Here is a 13,519-nt window from a genome sequence, read left to right as displayed (position 1 = left end):
TTGCTTCCCAGAAAGATATTAAGGATATGAAAATTTTAAACAAAAAACAAGACATAGGAGGTTTTTCTACCAGTTTGCACTTTGTATCTTTCAACTCCACAGCACAGACCACGATGGGAACACCACAGTCAATCCCTTAACTCAGGATATCTTCATACACATTTCCAACTGCTGCATGAGCTGGAGAACTTGCTCCCTCCTGGATTCTCGTCAGAATAATTCAGAGGCAGGCCCCCTGTACACACAATCTCAAAAGAACGTGAAATAAAAAAGAAGGAAGGGGGAAGTGTCGTTTACAACACAGAAAAGGGATATGGCACTCTGAAATTCAGTATGATGACACTAGGACTTGAGCTTTAGGATGGAAAGTTGCAGGAGAAAGAATCATCACATCCAGCACAAAGTCCAGCTGGAGGCCCGTGACCAGAGGTGCACGCTATGGGTCAGTACCAGCACAGGCACTGCTCAACATCTCCGTCAGCAACCCGAACGACAGGACAGAGAGCACCCTCTGCAAGTTCGCTGCAAGCCTGCAGACAACGCAGAGCCGGGAGGAGCGTCTGGTACGCCAGATGGCTGTGCTGCCATTCGGGGGGATCTGGGCAGGCTGGAGAAATAAACCAGCAGGAAATTCACCGTGTTCAACAGGGGGAAATGCCAAGCCCTACACCTGGGGAACAGCTTTGCAGAAAAAGGCCTGGTGTCCTGGCAGACAAGCTGACCCTGAGCCAGAAGGGTCCTCCCCTCAGCACTGGGGAGGCCACACCTGGAGTGCTGGGCCCAGTTCATCCTGCAGCAGGAACAGCCTTTAGTCACAAAGCACATTTCAAATAAGAACTGGCACGGTTGTTCTGTCTTATTGCTGACACTACTGCTGCAGAACTGCAAAGATGTAAATGCATTTGAAGGACAGTTCAACTCTCACTGATGTAAGATGCAGAATATGATTCACCTGGCACCACCAGACCAAGGCAAAAAGTGGGGTCAGTAAGCAACAACACTATCTTGAGGCAGCAATGCATTTTGGCCACAACAAGACATTGTGTTCACTGTTGTAATATCTTCAGATAGTTATCCAAAGATGAAGAACTTCAGATCTTCATCTGTATCTTTATCTATATTACAAAATATGGCAAAACAAGCTACTTCACTGAGACTGTTTTGTCTGCATGTCAAACACTAAGCATGCAGGCAGTTACATCTGAATTAAGCAATTTTTACTTACTCAAATACCAAGACATTCAGATTACTACTTAACATTCAGATTTAGCCATCTACCACCTACTTAAACACAAGACTTAAAGATTAGAGTAGTAGTAAGCAAACAAAAAAGCACGCACATATTCTTCTGCACTGTAAAATGGGAGGGCCTCAATTATTTCCCCTATTCTTTTTCCATCGTCCCTTATTTTCCCTGTTAGGCAAGTTGCAATGGCTTTCTTTTGCTTCCCAAATATTAGAGCAGTATAACGTGAGCATCTGTGCTGGAAATTAAAAGGAAAAAAAAGGGGGTGGGGGGGGGACAGCACTATCAGAGGTATCAAGAAGATGGGATGACAGCAGCACCAGCTGAACCAGAATGAATCCTTATGGAACTGTGCTCTGCTAGGCTGAAGTCCCATCAACCCAACATACTGAGCATAACCTGCACAAGCCACCCAAGTTGCTAGGAGTTACTTTAAAAACAATAAATCCTTGCTATAAATGTGTGTAAGCATGTGCCACACACACTGCAGAACCGCTGTTTAGGCAGGGATAGGGCGACAGCTGTTTGGTTTGCTGTTTGTTTAGGGAAAGCAGATTTTAAAGAAAATAAAAATTATTTTCTAAGAGAGCGCCCTGAGAGCACGCCCTCTGTCACAACTAAACTACTGCATCATTACAATAACCTGAGCTGTCTTTGCAGAGTCAACTGCTACACGGCTGAATCTACCCAGGGGCATTATCACAAACTACAATGCTATTACTACAGTTTCCTTTTGAGTCACTGGCAATGGTATGCATTACTAATTTGATGCTGTTGCTTGTCTTTCCAGATGTGAAATTCCCTGTGAGGCCAGAGCAGAGTCATTCATAAGGTACTTTATTTCCATCAGCTGTTAAGGTGGCTCCACAAGCACAGCTACTGTACCAGTAGGTGTAGGCAATGCCAGGGGTTCATGGCCTTAACTGAAGGGACACTTCTCAGAGCGTGTAATCAGCACCAAAACTCAGTGCATCCAAACCAACCATGTGAAAAATGCCTTCAGGGAAATGGCGTGTGCAAAGCAAATGACTTGTGAAATATCAGTCCTGTTTCCTCCAGAGAGACAGCTACCTTCTTAAAAGCAGGGGGGTGGCTGAAACCTGCTTCACAGCCTCAACTGTTAAATCCAAGGATATTGATTAAGAGAAAGAGAAGAAAGCCAACTAGCTGGCCTAGTGCAAGCTGGCTAAAGCAAATAATCAACAGGCCATCCTGCAGGACCGCAGCACTCCCATGGTTTCCATCCAACTGTCTGGCTGCTTACACAGACTTGTGCAATGCAATGCCACTGGATTTGCCATGAGGAATCAGAAATTCTCCCTATCACAGAAACAGTCTGCATTGCACAGTCCAGAAAAATACAAATACTGGGGAAACTGGACAAAGATTCCCCTGGAAAAAAATGCAGCCACAAGACAGAAGCAGCCTTCAAACAAGCAGTTGGAGAAGAACTGCAATTCTGCTTCAAGAAGAAAAAAAAAAAAAAAAAGACAATAGCAGAGTCCAGTGGCTATAAATAAAGAATAATCTACCATCATTAATAGGAAGGTAGGCAGATGTCACCAGCAGGTTTAATCAGTTTTTCTTTTTTCCCCATACTGGCACATAAAAGCAAGTGCTCACATCAAAGCGGCTCCAAGAGCAGAGTAAGGGAGAAGGCCTGTGGCAATCAGAAGGGGTGGCTGCAGCTCGTGCACGGCAGTTATTCCATTAGCTCCACTGAGATAACGCTACGCAGCGTGCCCAATAGTTAAGGCTGCTATTAATCAAGGGTAATCTGCAGCACGTTCAGAGGTATACATCTCATAGGGGATTTTTTGCTTTTAAAGCAGACAGATTCGAGGCCTTACTGCTTGTTGACAGCAGACCCAGAAGATCTGACGAAGGAACTTGTTATAAAAAGTTTAAGTATGTTCTGTGGTGACAGCTGCACAGCCCAAAACGAACGCCTGATAAAATCAGCACGAAGTTTTCATGGTTATTTAGGAGGGAGCAAGCTCTGTTACAGCAAAGCTTATCATCAACTGCTGCTCAGGGTGGCTTTTCGTTGGTGGTGGTTTGCTTAAATGACAAGTGAGGTATTTGGAAAGGCTCAATGCTAGGCATACAGAAGTTTATGACACCACTTAGTCCAGGCTTCCGTGTCAGGCCAGTTGAAAACATGCCTTCAAACTGCAGGTAACTGGTGGTTTACAGCAATGAACACGCTCAGGAAGAGATGGCTAACTGTTCTCTTCTCAAAATGTGCAGACTGCAAGCATCCTGTATCGTTTCAAGGAATCCAGAACAACTAGAAACTTTTCAGATGTTTTTTCTCCCGAAGAAATAACTTGATACACCCAGAAATCTTACAACAAATATCCCAATACGGTGGAATACCAGCTCTTTCTTGGGACAGCGTAAGACCTCAGCAGAAGGTAGTTATGCACACACAAGGACCTCGAGAGGCTAGCCAGAGATGGGAAGACATGAGGTGGAAACCTCATTTCCATTCTTCACTGCAAGTTTTAAAACACTGTATATTTGGGGACTGTAAGCTTTTCAGAGCACTATGAGAGTCTCCTTCAGGTACGACACACACAGAATGCGCAGTCCAGCATCACTTTTCTGCAAAGAGGGAGAGCAATTTCTCACAGGAAATCAATAAAGCACATTATTCTAGCGTGCTTCTACTGTAGCTGGAGAGCTCGCTAATGGAGGGCTTTCTGGTACCCATGAAATGCTCTGAAGCACCTTGAGGTTTATCAAATACAAAACCCAGAAAACTCTCAACAGGGCTGGAGGCAAACAACCATTACTTTTTCTTAAATAAGATGTTGAACTTGCCTAAAACTCCAAGTAAAAGCGTGCATTCATCCCTTTATATCAAATCTAGTTAAACAGCATGGTGAAAAGGTGTGATCAAACCCTGAGCAAGTGTTGGACTCTAAGACTGTTCCCCCAGGACTGGGAGCAGGCAAGTGTTACAGCCAAGACTGTACGTCCCAAGAAAAGCTGCCAGAGCAACTACAGCTAAGAATTGAGACTGCACTTCTTGAAAGATTTGCTAAGTGGGGGTTGTTGATGGTGGAAACACCACCAGAATTAAACAGCTGAGCAAGTAAATGTTTTCCAAGTGTTTAAATCCAACTGGGCTCAGAGAACCATGATTTTGCATATATTCTCTGAATAAGTCAGCTTGATTCAAAAATATGAGACTGTTGACTTTTCCTCCAAACAGAAGCAAACTACATGACTTTACTTACTGGATGAAGGTTCAAGTCAAGAAAACCAACGATACTATTACGGGGAATCAAGATTCTAAAGGCCGTACGATCACTCCTGCAACGCAGCTCTCCTTCAGCTTACCTAAATCAACTTCAGTTAGCTTGCAGTTACCTCTCTGGATTCTTCATGTCTCTGCAGGTCCAGACGGAGGGCTATGAAGATGATCAGAGGGCTGGAGTACCTCTGCTGTGAAGAAAGGCTGAGAGAGCTGGGGGTGTTTAACTTGGAGGAGGCTCTGGGGAGACCTTATAGCAGCCTTCCAGTGTTCAAAGAGGCCAGAGAAGAAGGACAGGCTTTTTACAAGGGCATGTAGTGATAGGGCAAGAGGTGATTGTTTTAAACAAAAAAAAAAAGGGGGAGATTTAGGTTAGCTCTTCAGAAGAAATTCTTCACTCAGAGGGTGGTGAGGCACTGGCACAGGCTGCCCAGAAAAGCTGTGGATGCCCCATCCCTGGAGGTGCTCAAGGCCAGGCTGGATGGGGCTTTGGGCAGCCTGGTGTGGTGGGAGGTGTCCCTGCCCATGGCAGGGGGGGGTTTTACAGTTCCTTCCAGCTCAAACCACTCTGTGATTCTATGTTACTGCAAAGTGTTGTTGATGCTGTCTTGTTATACAACTGACCTTTTTCAGCCCAGCTTATGTTGGAGTATATATAAAAAAAAAATCCAGAATGCATTCAGAACACCCTTTACTTTTTAGATTATCTCTGTTAAAAGGCCTACATGGGAAAGGCAAAAGGCCACTCTGTGCATTTATTTACTGTCCCCCTGCAGTCAACTCAGAACCAAGGAGTTTGTCTCCCCTTGAAGGGCACTGACCATTTCAAGCTCCTCAACTCAGTTGACTCCAGACAGAAAAAGAACAAATCTGTGTGCCTGAATGATCGTAAGAACAGAAATACATATTCACACAATGTATTTTGAGATTGCAGAAGTAGCATAATCTCAAAATCAATATCCACAGACTGTAAAATTGGGTGCTAATCAAGCAGCTGCAGCATTATTCTTTCCTCCCCCCACACATCTTTTTTTTTTTTTTTTGCCATCCTCCAGGTGTTAAAATGGGTTAAGATCACCAGAAAACATAATGAAGTCATTGAACATTTTCAGGTTGCAGTGTGGAGGGCAAAACTTAACAATGAAAGGCGTGCAAAGAATCAAGAAATAACTGGATACAGATGCAAGGAAGCACAAGGACAAACCTTTAAGGTTTGGAAGGCTTTTGGAAGCCTTAAATGTTTGCACTATTGGGTTTCAAGGGCTTTATTAAACTTTTCACCCATGCTACAAACAGTCTAAAACAAAGAAGTTAGAACATGAACAAGAACTACAAACATTTCCCCCTGGGCTTTTGAGATACTATGCTCGTTCTTTCAATGAATGGATTTTACAAAGGCCCAGGGAAATAAGATATTCTGTTACCACAAATGTAATAAAAGTAAACTAATCATAAAACAATAAAAAGTTAATGATACAGATTAACATAACATCAAATTCCTATATTCAGTTCTATGTTTATGCAAGGCCCACTGTTAAGAACAAAAGGCCACAAATAGCTTTGAGAAGCACGCTGGAAAGTATATATAAGTCATTTTAGTTGGAAACTTACGCTAGTACTTTTGCTGGCACGATGCAGCAAATGATCCAAGTTAAATATGTAAACATATTTAAATTTACCCCATATTATCCTATAGCAGTTCAGCGACTCTTAAGAAATAAGCGTGTAGCCACGCTTCAGGTTGCCAGTAAGCAGAAGTCCATTACCATAAAATCAGAAGAGACGTTGTGGCGCTCTCAGGCTGTCACAAATGAAGTGATTAGAAGGAAAGGCAGCCTCACTCTCATTATTCTAGCTGATGGACCTCAAAGCAGCAGCAAAAAGTGTACTGTTCCTAATTTTTAAAAAAGTTTAGCTCTCTGGCATCTGTTAGTATTACAAAACAAATAATCCTCTTATACCTGCTAACTGCAAAAAATACCTTGGATTTGCAGGTGAGTCTTACCAGGAGTTTCAGTAGTACTTTTTATAGTCTCCAACAAACTTATTCCAACACTCTGAATAGCTGGCTCTAATATCTACCCTTCGTTCTCAGCACACAGACTAATATTCAATGTACCTTTCAAAGAAATACCCAGTAAATCCCAATTTTGAAGTATGTCTCTGCAATGACAGTAATTGAGGCTTCTCTTCATATCTCTCTTCTTACTCCTAAGTAAATAAATAAAAAAATCCACATGTCTCAGATCAGAAAGTTCTTCTAAACGTTGGGAACACATGCTAAAAATGACAGCAGACAAATGTTGTGTGGGAAAAAAAAAAAAGAACAAACTTCCAAATACATCAATTAAAACCAGTACTTCACTGTAGAGCAGCTTCTCTGGAGAGCACAAGTAAAGGGATCGAACAACAAAGTTGTGAAAGAGACCGTAAAAACAGGCTTCTCAATTTCAAACACAGCAAACATGCCACAAATACAAACAGACATTGCAAATCTCAACATTCCACTTTACAATTAAATGATTAATGTGAACACTCCTAAGGCCGTGTGTATCAACAGTACTTGATAGGTAACTTGTCATATCCTGTGGCTACAAGCATCTTTACTTACTCAGGAAGCACATGATGCAAGTTTCACAAATTACTCTTTCCTCTGACAAATGATCAAAAATGTGGGCAAAAAAGTGGGCAAAAATAAGTTTATTCAGCCACAAAAGTCTAGCACTTGCACAGCGTAAGAGTTTGGTCAATACATTCAAACATCAAACTCTACCTATCCAACTAAACCCTCCACGATTTGCTCAAAGAAACCCTGCCTCGAAACAAACCTAGTGAGCAACCAGACATTGCTTTTGCATCAGAAAAGGGTGGTAATGGGACTGAAAAAGGAAGGAGTGTGCCACCTGGAATAGCTTGTTCCTTACCGCCAGCCACCCAAATTAGCCTGCCTTTGGTGACGCACTGTGACACCACTCGTGGTTAGATGAACTCAGCAGTGCAATTTAGTTCTTAAGTTTCAGTAGGCTGTTAAAATATGTGCAAAGAATGGGAGCAATAATGGGGAAAAAAAAATAAAAAGGTACTTCAATGTTTTCTCTCATGGAAGTGCTTCTTTCAGCCTACAGAAGTCTCGTTAAACTTCAAAGCCCAAGGTGGGCATCAGATGATCCTTTAAATATATCCAAGGCAACAGAACTATCTGGATAAAGACTTTGCTGTTGTACCACTCCCTTCCCATATTATTGGGTTAGGAGACCAAAGTGCTAGATTTGGTGACACGAATAGAAATCTCCAATACTGAAAATACTCCTCCATTAGTTTTTCATGTAATCCAATGCATGCAAGAGGCTTAACAGACATTCACATTAACCATACCTTCATCTGAAAACCCTTTTACAAATGTAAACTAAATGTCTTGTGTTTGGTGTATGGTGTATCAGCACATACACAGACTATGGTTATATTTGTTTCCAAGTAAAAGCTGTTGCTAGGAGGAACAAAAACTGAATTTGATGCCAGAGGCAAGCGCAGGAAATAAAAATGGGTACGTTATCCAAATGAAACGAATGCATTTGGAAAGAAAGCTGGCAGCTACCAGACCTGGAGTTTTGCCAGGCCATCTATATGTATTTATGCATATCAAAATAGACCAGACAGGTACAAATTTCAAGAGGTCACCTTACTAATGCGGTGCCTTCACGCATGCTGCGTGACGGTACAGAGCCCTGCTTGACAGATCGTCACGCTGCTCACCGCCCACACGGTTGCTCCCTCCCAGGTCTCTTCAAACACTCTCAAATGCACCTCAAGCCTCATGTTTCCACGTAACCCTGGGTCAGATTTCTGACTGACTTCCTCTGGCTCTGCCCTGCCTGCGGTAATCGAAGCATCACTGCTCTGCCCCAAGAGCTGCAGTTGGGCTGACGTCCTTCACGCCTTCCTTTTAGAGATGCTATGCCAACTCTTTTATATATATATGTATATACACAACAAAGTGAGTAGAAAGTCTTAAACCCACAATACTTTAAGTTCTTTTACCACCTTATTCTTTTCCTTATATTAACACTAAACAGCTACCCATGTATACCTTTGGGATCTAAAAGGCCATGATAAACGAGGTGAACTAAACATGTTCCAGAGGAAAGGACGCTGCATGTGACGCCATCTGCCGCTGCCAGATTAACGAGTTGTTCTGGAAGCTGCAAAAGTAACAAAGCCTCGTTTCCCAAAGATTTGTTGCCTAACCTCCTTTCCCACAACGTGCTGGACAAGATATGCCAGCGGTGGGACAAACCCAGAAGCACCTATGCACTAGCTGGCAGTGCAGCTGATGTCCCGCGAGATAGACGATGGCCAAATTCCGCCTGCTCTGCCCTCAGCTGAGGCACTGGCTCGGGTCTCTCTCTTCTCTGCTCAGCTGCCAGTTTTCACAAAACTCCCGAGAACATCATTCTCTCTGAACCATCTGGTCAACTGCAGACAAATTTGTGAGGAGGCAAATCAGAAATGTGGGAGGGATGACAAAAAGAAGAGCTGTTAAACAAGGGGCTTAATCCCAAAAGGAAACTATACTACAAACACTAAAAACATTTATCTACATGTATGATAAATTAACCAAGTCACCAAATTACATCAAAAAGGTGTTCAATGGCCTATCCCAAATACCACATTCAAACATAACTGATGCTTATACTAACCAAAAATACATATTCTGAAGGTTGGTGGTTGTTTTTTCCCCCCATTCTGGCAAGCAAGCACAGACGCAACAGACATTCACAGAAACTGCACATGCTTGGAATGTCAGGATGCTAGAAAACAAATGAAACTAAATAAACAGGATGACCAAAAAAAAGACACAGTCAGTCAAAATCCTCCCTTTTGCCACCAAAAAAACACACCCCCACAAGCATTATGTTATTGTCCTACCGATTCAACTTTCCAGAACCCGCGTCCTCTCAGACAGCAGCACGCTGGCCCTGGCTTGCAGAACACTTTCTACTTTTAGTTCTACATAAGTGAGAAGCAGTAATAAAGCTGTTAATCCTTCCTCTCCTCCTTTACTTATATTACAAAGGTAGTGACACTCTAAACTAGCTTAAACTATTAGATCCCTTACACAGGGACAATTCCTTTTAGAAGGTTTTGAGATCATATTGTATGACACCACCTAGCCTGCGAAGTAAGTATTTGTGAAAAGCCATAAGGAAAATAAAACCCAAAAAATCGTCACTGCTGACTTATTAAATCTTAAAAGATTTAAATTTATTACCTTCCAATGATATTTAAAGTCCCCTTCTTTTTTACATACAGGTGGGGAGATTGCATCTCTTCTACGTTATTCTCCCCAGGAAAAAGAACCATAAAGTTGTCTAGTTCAGTTCTGATTCAAGTTTAGCCGTGAATGAAATGGTTCTCATTTGATTTCAGCTTGCGTTAATAAAACTGTTGACCCTCATAGAGCCCCTTCTTAATTCTCAAATAGCTTTAAAATAACTGAGACAAGAACAGCAAAGCGTGAAGCCAGTACTTTTATTAAAATATGTAGAGAACAAGGAGAGTAATAACAGAACATGCAGTCATGCATTGAGCCAAAATTTTCCCTAAGCTCTCCATCGTGATACTGACCTCTTTCCTAAGTTGCTACTTTGCTTAAATGTTCATTATTTTGGACTGTTCAACACTGAACAACTTCTGCAATTTGTTGGCTATTCATATAGCTTAGCTACTTTCAAAGTTCTTTACAATTGTCTCTGCAGCTGACAAACTCAAACAGCCAAGTATACAAAACTTCCGAGGAACCCCACTGCTAAGCTTTCATTAAAACGAACACTGGCCTTTTTATTCCCTAATCAACCCGTTCTCAGTTCATGATAGCCCCTCGATCTCACCCTATGTTTGATTTTCTTCTCTAAAGCAACTTTGCAAAAGGCACTTTTACAGCCCAAATAACAATAATCGCTTCACAAGACAGCAGAAGGAGGTGAAGAAGTTCACCTCAGTGACACCTCGACCACATACCGGAGCCCTGTCCAGCACAGGACTGCTCTCTCGAACTGGGGCCACGTGCAGTAGTTCAACGACTACGGCAAAGCTGGCTGTGCCACCGAAAGATGCAGTTCCTCTTTGCCTTTGCTGTCTGCTCCCATCTTCTTTCGCCCCACCTGTACAGTGAACTGGTTTAGGGACCTGGTGGGGTTTGTCCGTCAGTACTCCAGCGAGAAAGGCGGTGGGGAGTTTTTAGCGTGGCTCAGGGCTGTGATGCAGATCACCACACAATCATTGCAGTACTTGGCGATAACACTGACGCAGTGGTGCAACCCTGAGACTGAAAGCCTGGGACCGGCCTTCTTCAGGGGCACTCCCTGCTCGAAATGCTTGTGGGGAGAAAAGATACAGCCTTGTATGCAAAATCCCTCACTGGTGTCATGGAGCATTTTTAGGAATGCAAACATGTTGGTCTTATTTATTTCGGTAATTGCACATACGAATGGATGGACTATTATCTCCAGCGTGGCAACTGCAAGAGCAGTGCAATTACGTGCCTACGCAATCCTGCATTTGACGTGTCATCTTAAGCATTAGTTTATATTCCGCTGTAATAAACACAAGCAGATTACATATCTTGGAGCTGTATTTTGGCTCAGTTCACGCCGGAAAGTTACACCGCTAAGCTTATATTCCATAAAGGATTTACTAACTGCCCTGTCTAATTAAGGTTGCACAACTCTTCAATTTTTAAAGTCCTGTTTTCAACGGCTTAAAACCTTGCCAAACTAACCTTTGGCAAGGCTTCTCCGTCCCTCACACACCCAACAGAGAAAGGGAAAGTAATACATCTATTCGTTTGAGCTGCATTCTAAAAAAGTAATTTCTCAGAACAAAATGACAGAGAAAAATAGGTTTTATTCCTGTCATACAATTGTTTTCTCTAGTTTTCTTGAAAAGCTCTAAGATTTTATTTTTTTTTTTGCTTTAATGCAGTTATACTAAACACACGTGAGAAGGAGAAATCACATCTCTGGCATCAAGGCATTATCCCTGACATATTCCAAATCCCCCTTCACACATGCTGCAGAGAATTGGCGCATAAAGAGTTCAATGCCCTAAGATTCTGTTCCTCCTCCAAACCAGAGCTGGACAAAACCTTTCCTACAATTACTTCACGTGGTTCCTAAAACCCTACCATCAAGGAAAAAAAAAAAAAAAAAGAAGGTACAGAGAACGGAGAGACATCTCTCAGGTATTCTTAGTCATATCCTTCCAGGCATTTAACCAGCAATGAAGGGAGAAGTAAGATGACTAGCATGAATAGATACACTAAAAACAATGTCAGGCCCAGAACTAGGAGGGATGAAAACATGTCCTAAAAATAGAAATCTTGGCCGTAAGCAGGAATGGAACTCCAGTTCAGAAGCATTCCACAGGCATTCCCAGAGTAAGTAATTTCCCCTTCACACCTTTCTGTACGAGTGCTCCTCAATAACTCCAGTCTTACTTTCCTTAGGTCTACCTGACAGATTTGGTATGCTTGCAACATACTGTTTTATCCAGATCAGGTGAAATGCAGGAGCATAGACTAACCCACCTTCAAAAAGAGGAAGCAAATAGCAACAAACAACACAAATACTGCTAGCAAAAAAATAACAGCATGTGCTTGTGCTTTAAGTTCTGTGCCAGCAGGCAGTAGCTTTCTAAAAATAAAATTTTGAGAGCATTTCAATAGCTAATCTTTCAGAATGACCACTTATAGTTAAATGATACAATAGGAAAATAAAAGATGAGCATTACTGCTTTTGACACGCTGCTGACACTAGATGAAGTACAAAGCAAGAAATATGGCAAAGCCCGTGTTGCAAAAAGGCGAGATGGGAATTTCCTGGTGTGATTTTAGATGTGATTAAAATAGGTCAAGGGTCACTACATAGCACCCTTTACAAACACACACATCCCTTGCACAAAGAAGGGGACAGTGAGTTCACTGTACTGCTCACCGCCTCTTACGCAAAGACACAATGAGCCTTTGCTCTGAGGCCGCAGCAGAACCAGCTCCAATGTCCCTCACTCATTCAACTCCGACCTTTCCTTATCAAGGCAGCTCACTAGTTACACACAAACTTCCTCTTACAACATAAATTCAAAGATCCCAGCTTGTTCTAACCCTAGCCTACGCAGAAGTTAGACACATCGGGGAGAGCTGCACTCAAGTCAGGGACTGCCTAGAAGCCCAACGTCAGTCTCTGCCTGGTACGTTGCTTTCCAAATCCATCGAGGCACATCAGGTATCGTCGCACATTCAGACAAAACCACAAAGCAAGAACAATCTCTTTTCTTCATTTCCACAACTCAAAAACACGACTATTTCCCCCAGCCAACTGTGCAGTCCTCGCAGTGGTGAACAATCCCCAAATATTACCAATTAGAAATCATACTGCAGGAACAAAATGGGGTAGAAGACAATGGCAGGGCTCAATGCATAGATATGTCTCCTGAAATAACACCCCCTGCCTTATTTGGTGCCAAAAACGTACTTTTATCTCATCTGCTGTTTTCCAACTCGTGTTGCACTTCCTGCCTGACAAGAGGGGCCCTCGCCATGCCAAGCGGCGCTGACAGCACGCTTGGCCTGTGCCAGTGAAATGTTATCAGAACCCCACCTGGGTCTTACCAAAACATTCTCATTTGTAAAGGGTTTAAGGAGTTGAGTCTGTTGACTGATGAAACAAAGAATGTTTTGAATTAGGGAAAAAAATGAAAAGAGTGATTGCTGAACAAGTTATACAGAAGAAGTTAAATACTGGTCACTACTTGATTTTACGTAAGTGTCTTACAATAGATTTCAAATTACTTGAGGGGAGAGACAACTGAAAACCCAAATCTCAGTTTTACTCTTGTTGGCTGAATAATCAAAAGGGAGGAAACAAAAACTCTCCTCGTTTGACAAAAACAGAATATTCTTAGATACTACTTAAACGTCCTTGCTAGCTGGTACAGAACGGTAACAGGCAATGCCA

At 42.4% G+C, this 13,519-nt stretch overlaps 1 protein-coding gene across 4 annotated transcripts in view; it reads right to left on the bottom strand.

Annotated features, from left to right (window-relative positions):
- Nucleotides 1–13,519, bottom strand: part of LPGAT1 (lysophosphatidylglycerol acyltransferase 1) — a 66,134-nt gene that overhangs the window by 47,596 nt on the left and 5,019 nt on the right. The window lies entirely within an intron of this gene.

This window comes from Anser cygnoides, chromosome 3 (assembly GCF_040182565.1).
Source record: "Anser cygnoides isolate HZ-2024a breed goose chromosome 3, Taihu_goose_T2T_genome, whole genome shotgun sequence".
Taxonomy (NCBI): domain Eukaryota; kingdom Metazoa; phylum Chordata; class Aves; order Anseriformes; family Anatidae; genus Anser; species Anser cygnoides.
This window is presented reverse-complemented; position numbering and strand designations above follow the sequence as displayed.